Below are 10473 nucleotides of genomic sequence, written 5' to 3' on the forward strand. Positions count from 1 at the left end.
CGAAGCTTTTCTTTACGAGCAGAACCCCCCCCCCCCCTATTTTTTTGCAACCGTTTTTTATCGTTTTGGTTTTCGGGTGTTTCGGGGTATTCCGTTTCTCCTGTGCAGTCCATGACCAGTCTTGGTCTGCTACCTATTGTTCTATTGGGAAGTAGCTAACAGTCTGAGTTGGAAATGTGGCGGCTAGTGAGTCTTCTCCTGTATTCTAACCTCTCTGATCCTCTGCTGATGTTGATCTCCAGTCTCTCTGATCCAGCAGTCTGTATTTGAATCTTGCTTGTCCACCAGTCTGTATAATGTATACTAACCTCACTCCAGTCCATACTGCATACGAACCCTCTCTCCTCCTCTCCCGTATCCCTGCCTCTCTGCTCCTCTGGGCTTGTTGCTGCTGGAGGGGAGCCCTAATCCTGTACATACAATGAAGCCTGATAGGGGAACAAAACACTGAGCTCCATTTGTCCCTAATAGGCTTATGAGGATGCCCTGAGGTGAGCTGGCGAGCCAGCCAGGACAAAGGTGTGATCCTGTGTCATGCTAATGCCCTTTAAATCCTCCCCAGCCAGACATGGCTGCTGCTGCTGCCGGTTTTCAGGGTGTCAATCAACAACAGGCAATCCAGGACTGTCCGCGTTGGCGAGGCGGTGGCTCTGAGCACACACGCGCGCACGCACCAGCTCACGCGCACACGCACGCACGAGCACACGCAACGCACGTGTGCCCCGTCGCGCACGGAAACGCACAGCCGTGCGGCGTGTTTGTGCATTTACACACACGCGCGCGCGCGCAAACATCCGTTGCACGCTCGCGGAAAACAACTCGCGCGCGTACAAGCTCCATCCTTCTCCACTGCCTCCCTCTATAGCCGTCGGTGTGGGTGAATGGTTCCTCCTCGGTACCCAGACTACTGTACACAGCACATCTGGAACCACTGGCAGAGGTATGCTAAATGACTTGTAAACTGACCCTCCCAACACACACATACACACTCCCCCACACTCACTTCCACCACCTCCCTAACCCCCCCCTACACACACACACACACACACACTCACCCCCTCCCTACTGCACACACTCCAACAAACTTCTAAACACAGTCAATACAACAATGGGTATGGCAGTTGGTGATATCTGGGGTCTCTTGCAGACCCTCTTACAAGCTTGAGAAACAGACTTGTAATCTGATACAACCAGTGCACACACACACACGCACACACACTCACACACACGCACACACACGCACACTCACCCACTCACACATACACTCGTGCATGCAAACACACACACATGAACACATGCAGGCAGTGCACGCACAAATGCGTGCGCACACACAGGTATGCGCAAACACACGCACACTCTCACAAAAACAAACACACACACAGCATTACTACTACTGCCCCAACTCCTCCCTCTCCCTTCCCCGTTCTGGACTCCTCCCTCCTTCACCCCCTCCTCCTCCTCCACCCCCCCCCCCCCCACCCCACCTCCACAGCTATTTCCTCCCAGCCGCCCGGCTCCACCTCCTCCACCCTGAACAAACCCCTATCAGTAACATTCAATGAAAGCAGCGGGGTGCTGAGTGGGTCCATTGGCCCCTTGCTGCTTCCCAGAGGGGGGTGGGGGGGGCTCTCCGGCCTGACTTGGGCAGGAATGGAGGGGGCGGGGGCATGGGAAGACTTGGGGGTGGGGCGGTGTTAGTGGGGTTGAAGGGAGAGGAAGGGGACAAGGAGGGGGGGGGGGGGGACAACAGGGTGCCGGTGGGTTTGTCGGGAGAGGAAGGGGGCTGAGGTAGGGGGAGCAGAGGGGGATTGAGGGGCTTAGTTTGTGGGTAACAGTGAAATTCTTGACACCCCAGCTGGACAGCAGCAAAGCAGCCTGGTAGCCTGTTAGCCTGTTAGGGATCTTCGCGAGTCCCACTGAATCATGACTTCCTCTCAGAGGGCAGTACATGGACAGAAGAGGCCTTATCCTCCATGAGAGGGCTGTGAGAAGTGGATATTTTATTCCATCTTACTCTCCTTTTCTCCCCTTTGGTCTCTCTTTCCTCCCTGTCTCTCCTCATCCCCCCTCCCCCTTTTTATATCCAGCCGGCTGGACTACTGTAACGCACTTTTCACTGGTCTTCCCAAGAAAACCACTGAAAGACTACAGCTCATTCAAAATTCTGCAGCTAGATTATTAACCAAAACTAAAAGGAGAGAACACATTAGTCCTGTCCTAGCTACTTTACACTGGCTCCCTGTTACCTTCAGAATTGACTTTAAGGTCCTTTTCCTCACATACAAAGCTCTACACGGACAAGGACCTAGCTACATTGCTAACTCCTTTATAAACTACACACCAGCTAGAACACTGCGATCATCAAATGCAGGCCTATTAGAGGTCACCAGAAGCAGTCATAAGAAGATTGGTGATTCGGCCTTTGTCAATTACGCCCCAAAACTATGGAACAAATTACCCATAAATATTAGGGAAGCAAACACTCTAGACATTTTTAAAAGACAGCTTAAAACCTACCTTTTTACCGAAGCATTTAAGTAATTTTATCTCAAAAGGGTTTTCCTACTTTTTAAAGTTGTTTTCTCTCTTGAACAGAGATCTTATTGGGATTTTTATTTTTGTTTGAATTGTTTATCACTTGTATTATTGTTTTTATTGATTTTATTGATTTTATGTAAAGCACCTTGAACTACAATTCTTGTATGAAATGTGCTATATAAATAAAGACTTATACTTACTTACTTACTCCCTGTCTTTGTGACTATCCCCCTTTTCTCTCTCCCTCTCTCCTCTGGATCGCCCCCCTCTCCCTCTGTGACCGTCTTCTTCTTCTAGCCCTCATCACTCTGTGCCACGCCCTCTCGTTATGTGACTCCTCACCCTCTCTTTCCTTCTCTGTCTCTCTCCTCGCCAATGCCTCACCCTCCTCCCCTCCCTCTCTCTTTCTGCCTGTCTCTTCTCATTCCCCCCTCACCCTCTCTCTCTCTCTCTCTCTCGCTCTCTGACCATTCCTCGCTTTCCTTCTCTCCCTCTCTCTCCTTCTCTCCCTCCCTCTCTCTCTCCTCACTACCCCCCTGTGATGCCTGCAGTAGAGTGGTGCAGTGCCATGTGGCCTGGTGGTCATCATCTCTTAGGGCCCGATCTTGCACCCAGCGCAATTGACTTTGTCAACGACGCAAGTATCATTCCAATGGCGCATTATTCAGATGCTATTTTAAGGGCGCAAGCTTGGTCTGTGCACACTGCTGGCGAGGCCAGGGTCTTCTTTCTGCGAAGCTACGTTACATTGTTTTGATTTATGGCGTGTTACATTTCTTCAATGATTATAAAAAGATTTTCATGAGAAATCTCTATGTATGTGAACAAGATTTGTAACAATTGTTGCAATTTTCTCCCACGCCTGTTTAACCGAAGCTAATTTGGGTGGGTTTCTTCTCCCATCTCCATCAGAATCAGAATTTGGTTTATTCGCCATGTAGCCTATGTTACACAAACACGGAATTTACTGTGGCAGGAAGGTGCAAACAATAAACATATACAGGTCTTAAATTAAGTAAAAAAGTACAATAGTTAAACTAATTCCTAGAACCAAACAATTTAAAAAATAAAATATAGGGTAAGCTATATAAAAATAAGAATAGGAATTTGAATGAGCAGCATGAACGGGCAATTTAGTGCAATGAGAAAACTGCTCTGCCTTTCCCATACAATGTCACTTGTTTATCTGTTACGGCCCTGACTAGAACGTCGGTCTCCTTGGCTGTGAACCGCTCCTGGCGTGAGCCTGGCAAATCCGCCGTTATAATAGCAATCCGCCATGGAACAAGCGCTGCTCTTAAAAGGAATGTGAGATGACGCTCTGATTGGTTTATTGCACGTTACGCCCAAACCACACCCATTAGTAATGTAGCTACTTCGGACCTACCCATTTTAGATTTGCGCCAGGCGCAAAGTCATTTATCCCGCCGGCAAAATAGCAACCGAGCCGGAGTCCCGCCCACAAAGTTACTTGCGCTTTGCGGTTTGGTACTTGCGTTTCAGATCGTCAAAATAGGGGGGTTCGTCTCCAGGCAGGAAACAGAGACAGACAGCACACGCATTCCTCCCCAGCCTCTCTCGCTTTTGGACTCCATTTATTTCTCTCTTTCTTTCTTTCTTTCTTTCTTTCTCCATATCTGTTTTTCTCTTCGTCTCTCCCTCCCTTCATCCCTCTCTCCCATCCTCTCGCTCTCCATCTCTTTATCTCTCTCTTTCCCCCTTCCTCTCTACCCCCCCCCTTTCTCCCTCCCTCCATCTCTCTCTCTCTCTTTTTGAAGACTGATCTGGAAGACATTTCCTCTCCCAGGTTTCCAGGTTGGGGTCTGAAGCCTACAGACTGAGCTGCACACATCTCTGTTTGTTTATTGTATGTTGTCTGCTCACCACATCTGCAGTAGCTTATAGGGAGGTCTCTTCTGCCAAGTCAATATTTGCCTCAGTTACAGTACATTGGCAAAGTCATATATCTGCTCATGTCCTTCATGATGTCTGACTGTTCCGTATATTTGTGTTCATCCTCTGTGTCAGTTTCAGCTATGCCACTATCTCGACTGAAGCATGTCTAAAGGTTTAGTCTGTGTCCTGTGCCCTTAGGTTGTGAGCTTGTGTGTTCCATGCCGGATGAAACGAACAGCTAGCAGAGGAGTGGAGGGGTGGAGGAGTGGAGGGGTGGAGGAGTGGAGGGGAGTGAGGAGTGGAGGGGTGGAGGAGTGGAGGGGAGTGAGGGGTGGAGGAGTGGAGGGGAGTGAGGAGTGGAGGGGAGTGAGGAGTGGAGGGGTGGAGGAGTGGAGGGGAGTGAGGGGTGGAGGAGTGGAGGGGTGGAGGAGTGGAGGGGAGTGAGGAGTGGAGGGGAGTGAGGAGTGGAGGGGTGGAGGAGTGGAGGGGAGTGAGGACTGGAGGGGTGGAGGAGTGGAGGGGAGTGAGGAGTGGAGGGGTGGAGGAGTGGAGGGGAGTGAGGAGTGAAGGGGAGTGAGGAGTGGAGGGGTGGAGGAGTGGAGGGGAGTGAGGAGTGGAGGGGAGTGGAGGGGTGGAGGAGTGGAGGGGTGGAGGAGTGGAGGGGAGTGAGGAGTGGAGGGGTGGAGGAGTGGAGGGGTGGAGGAGTGGAGGGGAGTGAGGAGTGGAGGGGTGGAGGAGTGGAGGGGTGGAGGAGTGGAGGAGTGGAGGGCTGGAGGAGTGGAGGGGTGGAGGAGTGGAGGGGAGTGAGGAGTGGAGGGGTGGAGGAGTGGAGGGGTGGAGGAGTGGAGGAGTGGAGGGGTGGAGGGGAGTGAGGAGTGGAGGGGAGTGAGGAGTGGAGGGGTGGAGGAGTGTAGGGGAGTGAGGAGTGGAGGGGAGTGGAGGGGTGGAGGAGTGGAGGGGTGGAGGAGTGGAGGGGAGTGAGGAGTGGAGGGGTGGAGGAGTGGAGGGGTGGAGGAGTGGAGGGGTGGAGGGGTGGAGGGGTGGAGGGGTGGAGGAGTGGAGGTGAGTGAGGATGTAGGATCTGGGCCCAGCTGGGTTTGATTGCAGCGGAGAAACCTTCTGCTTGCCTCATAAAGGGTCCCCTTCTGGCTCACCCTCGCCTGGAAACACCACAACTCTTGAACTTCTGCCAGCTATCTCTCTCTTTCTCTCTCTCTCTGACACTCTTTCTCTCTGACACTCTCTCTCTATCTCTCTCTGTCCCTCTCTCTCTCTCTCTGCCCCCCCCCCCCCCTCTCTCTCTCTCTCTCTCTCTCTCTCATAATCACTCTCATTCAAACAGACACACATACAGAACACACATACAGAACACACCGACACATTGGTTCAATGTGTCGGTGCTACAGCACAGACTTTCAAGTTTCCTTTGTTACTGTAGAGAACACTGATGTTTGAGTTAATAAATCCTTTTCATGTTCCTGTTAAATTTGCCTGAAAACGCCTAAACAGCATACCCAAAGTAAATTGGAAGCTGTTCTTGAACCATTTGGAGTACATGCATGTAAATGATCTCTTTTGAAAGCTGACACTCTGAAGTTATGTCCCCTGTTGTCAGGACCCCTGTCAGTCCTTCTAGTGTTGAGTAATAGAAGCTTGAACACAAGGAAAGTGAAAATTTCTATTTCCGCCTAAATTTTGTTTTGAAAACAGAGGCCTGAAGAGGCCTAGAGGTGGTAGGTATTATCTGGAAGACTAAATTGGACCACAGGTTGAAGCCTTACCCAATTCAAATCAAAAGTCAAACATAATACCACAATATATTCATATTTGACACATGTTTTTATAAGAGTACATCCAGGAATTTTCTAAAAGGGTCTTTTGGAGACTCCAAAATGACCCTTTGTAACCAAGGTCAAGGTCAAATAAAAAGGTATTATTTTTCATAATTGTTATCTCTAATGAAAGGTGGTACTTAGAACTATCATATATAATAGCTAAATCCCTAATTAGTAATACTGAAACACAAAAACTGAAGCATGAACACATTGGAGTGCTTTATCTGATTCCAAGGATTGGCGCACAAAGAACACTGATTCTGTCAACCATATTGCGCAATCGACTGTTATTTTGAAGGCTCCACAGACGCATACAAATGAGGTATTGGCATTTTCAGCTAGCTGTCAGCTACAAGGCTAACGAGCTAATTTCAGAGCCAGTCGAAGCCAGTTCGAGAAATTTGTTTAGAACGAGTGTGGGTGGGGGGGGGGGGGGGGGCGGGGGGGGGGGGGGGCAGGACGCACAGACCTAGTTGGCTTTAGAGGGCTGTCAACGGGGCATGGAAGCTCCTATTGGGTCGAACAAGGTGTCAATCAAAAGGGGAGGGTTCAACGGACATTTTGATACCTTCATTTTGTAAATACTCCATTGCTAACCGGAGAAAATAACACTTTTATGTGAACAAGTTGTTTCTTCAGTCGGCTAACTTGCATAATGAAACAAAGGATAATGGCTATTCATGAACGTAAAACATTGTATTTGGACGAATTACTTTACATGGTTAGATACTTTGAACCCTTGGGACTTACGCAGATCAAGTTTTGATGGCATGATTTGCACACCTGGACCTATTTGAACAACTTAGGGTGAGTACAACTTTTTTCTTTGGCATTGTTGAAGGAATGTTCACCGGAAAAAGACGTTGACTTTGCTTGCTATTGCGACTTGATCTTGAATTGGTTTATTTCAATGGAAGCACAAGAATCGTAGCTTTCCAACGATGTATAACATGTGTAGCGTCTAAAAAATATATTTGTTAGAATTTAGTGCGTCGTAACTGAGGGAGGGGGAGGCAGCATTTTTGTCTCGCGGGCGAAACAGGAGCGTAACAGTGGTCAGCAACACTTGAACAGTGTTACTGAAAACAGCAGAATGGACACTCAAGTGTTCTGCTATTTTTACACTTGCTAAGACACAAATCCAAATATTCACTGTAAATTCACAAAACCCCTGACTCTTTTGGCAAAACCAAACAATTGCCTCAAAACCATTTACAGTAAACTGTGCTCAAAATCAAACAATGCTTTCAGTTCCGACACACAGCCAGTCAATGTAACACTACAGAGCATTCATTACTAAACACTACAATGTTTTTTTAGAACACAGCATTCAGGTCATGTTGTTCCAAATTTGTTTTTACGGTTAATTGTAGATTTAAACGTGTAGGTAAACACATTTTGCAATAAACTCTTTTTTTCATTTAGCAATAAACTATTTCAAAATGTATAGTATAGTATATATAATGTATAGTACTATTCATAAATCATATCTTAGCACAATGAATTGTACTCTGTAAGCACTGCAAGTACCTAATACTTTTTTGTCTGTATATACCTCACTTGCATACAGTAAGTTACCAAATAACAAACCAAACTCGAAATGAAAAACCCACAAAAAACTGTTGTGCAACTGCAAAATCTAAGTCAATGAGGGATTGATTCTGCCCCAGCATCTCGTCTTGTGCTGGGACCAGACAGAGGACGTGATGTGCTGGGACCAGACAGAGGACATCGTCTGGCTGGTCACAGGCAGCGTTGTTACAGTAAGAGGCAGCATTGAACCCTGTTTCATCTCCATAAAGTCAGGAGTCAGGTGGCTGAGCGGTTAGGAATCGGGCTAGTAATCAGAAGGTTGCCGGTTCGATTGTTGCTGTGCAAAATGACGTTGTGTCCTTGGGCAAGGAACTTCACCCTACTTGCCTCGGGGGAATGTCCCTGTACTTACTGTAAGTCGCTCTGGATAAGAGCATCTGCTAATGACTCAATGTAAATGTAAATATATACAAATAGATAAATACGTCAGAAGTTTAGTCACGGTTACAGACAGACAGACTTCTACGATGGAGTATTTGCACTCCTGATTTCCATTCGCACATATACGACAATTCTGTATGAGGCAGTTTCCTCTGCAGACTTGCTTCATGCGTACCCTGTTGTGGTTACAGGGCACTGGCAATGGAAGAAAGGCTGACACTGTTGATTCCTTCAAAGTTGACGTCGTTTTTAACAAGTCTGCTGTATTTCACGCAGTCGGGTGGCATTGTTTCGAAGGACCATATAAAAGTCAATAGAAACAAGTGTGAAGGAATCATTTGGAGTCATCGGTGTGTGAACCATGACTACTGTGTGAAGTGCATCACAGTGCAAAATGTGTTTTAGTGAGCGAACTTGTTTAAGGTTTTGCCAGAAGAGTGGTTCATTCGACAAATGGGTTTGTCACAAACAAACACGCCGGAACAAAATCAAAGACAGCAGTCTTGTGAACGCTTCCCCTTCCATTTACCAGAACATACAAACCAAAAACTAGCATTGGGAACTGTCAACCCACACACTCCTGAAACCAAACAAAGAACCTGCAGTCTTGTGAACATCAAACTGTCTCTAGGCCCTGTTCGCAACTGGCATTAACTTGGGTGATCCAACCACAAGTGGATGGTTCTGAGTACGTCAGTTCACACCTGGTATTAGAATGTGTCTCCACATGCCTCTAGTGATCACTTGTGATGGGGTTTCACCATCCTCACTCTAGATGCAAATACAACATTTCTGTTGTTACAAACAAATGTGTTGTTGTTCTACCGGCAGGAGGCAGCACTTCGCTTGCCTAGTCTCGCGCATCATCGCGCATCATTTTAACGTTGTTGAAAAAATGGTTGCTGCGTTTTTTGAGATACAAAATAACAGAGTTGACCAGAGATGTGCATACTGTCAGAGGGCAACAAGGAGAACTTTGCTGTTATTACTTTGTAGTTCAGTTTGTAGTTCAGTATGTAGTTCAATTCGTAGTTCAGTTGACGGGAGGTATTTCCCACTGTGCTGAGGACTGTGGGTCAGAATAGGCAGAAAAGCATGCTTGTATGCTGGCTTACATATAACAAAATGCAACTGGATCCAGTAGGACACTGTATTTGACATAGTATTATTATACATTGTATGTAGGACATACAAAAATATTTTTCTGGCATACTACCAGCCTGCTGTTAAAAGTTGGTGCGCAAATGAGTACGTACTTCTTCTTAAGCAGAGGACGTCAGTTGAGTAGACGGTCATTCAGTGTGGCCCAGTATTTATTCACATAAACGCTGCTACGAGAATGCGGCCATATGGCCACGAATGTGGTCTGAGTGATCGGAACTCAGTGCATCTTGGTTGCATCACCACTGCACTGAGAGCTATCCATTGTGACAGGATTGCCCAAGACACATGTTGATACCAGGTGTGAACTGGGCCTGAAGCTCTGAGTGGGGTCACGCACACACACACACAGACACACACACACACACGCACACACACGTATTAAAACATGCCTGCACTCCTGTTTCTAATCCCAGACGAGTCACAGAAACAAAAGCTTATGTTTTGTGCGCTGCCCAGTCCTGAGGGAGGCTGACAGACGGGCGCGGAGACCTGCAGAGAGCAACATGAGAGGTGCTGGGCTGCTCAGAGTAGTGGTGGTGAGACGCCCTGGATGGTGTGTGTGGAGGCTTATGTGTTTGTAATGAGGTGTTTGGGTCACCACTGTGAAATCGCTGAAGAAAATGCCATCAGTAACTGACACTAGTATTGATATTCATAAATGTCATCAATATAAATGTCTGAACATTGCACTATATTTACTCTGATATTATAATGAAATCTGAGCTAACATGACCTAGTTAACCTTAACCTGACGTTGTACTGTGACCCCGGTGGGTGGGATGTCATGGCTTCGGATTAGCTTAGCATGCTAGCAACATGGGCTTGGCAGGTGAATCAGAGCTGGGAGTTACAGTCAGAAACACTGTAATAAGGCGTCACCCTTCCCTGCAGGAACACAGAAGAAGATGGGGAAAATATGAGCTTTCACAACAACCACCCCACGACGAAACAAGTTGAAGCTGGATGAGTTTCTGACACAGCACAACCATATAACCAATAAATGAGAATGTGTCAGGGATTACATCTCGAATTCCCTTTAGATTTTTGTTTTTACGGTTAGGTTGCT

The sequence above is a fragment of the Osmerus eperlanus genome, chromosome 1 (genome assembly GCF_963692335.1).
Source record: "Osmerus eperlanus chromosome 1, fOsmEpe2.1, whole genome shotgun sequence".
Taxonomy (NCBI): domain Eukaryota; kingdom Metazoa; phylum Chordata; class Actinopteri; order Osmeriformes; family Osmeridae; genus Osmerus; species Osmerus eperlanus.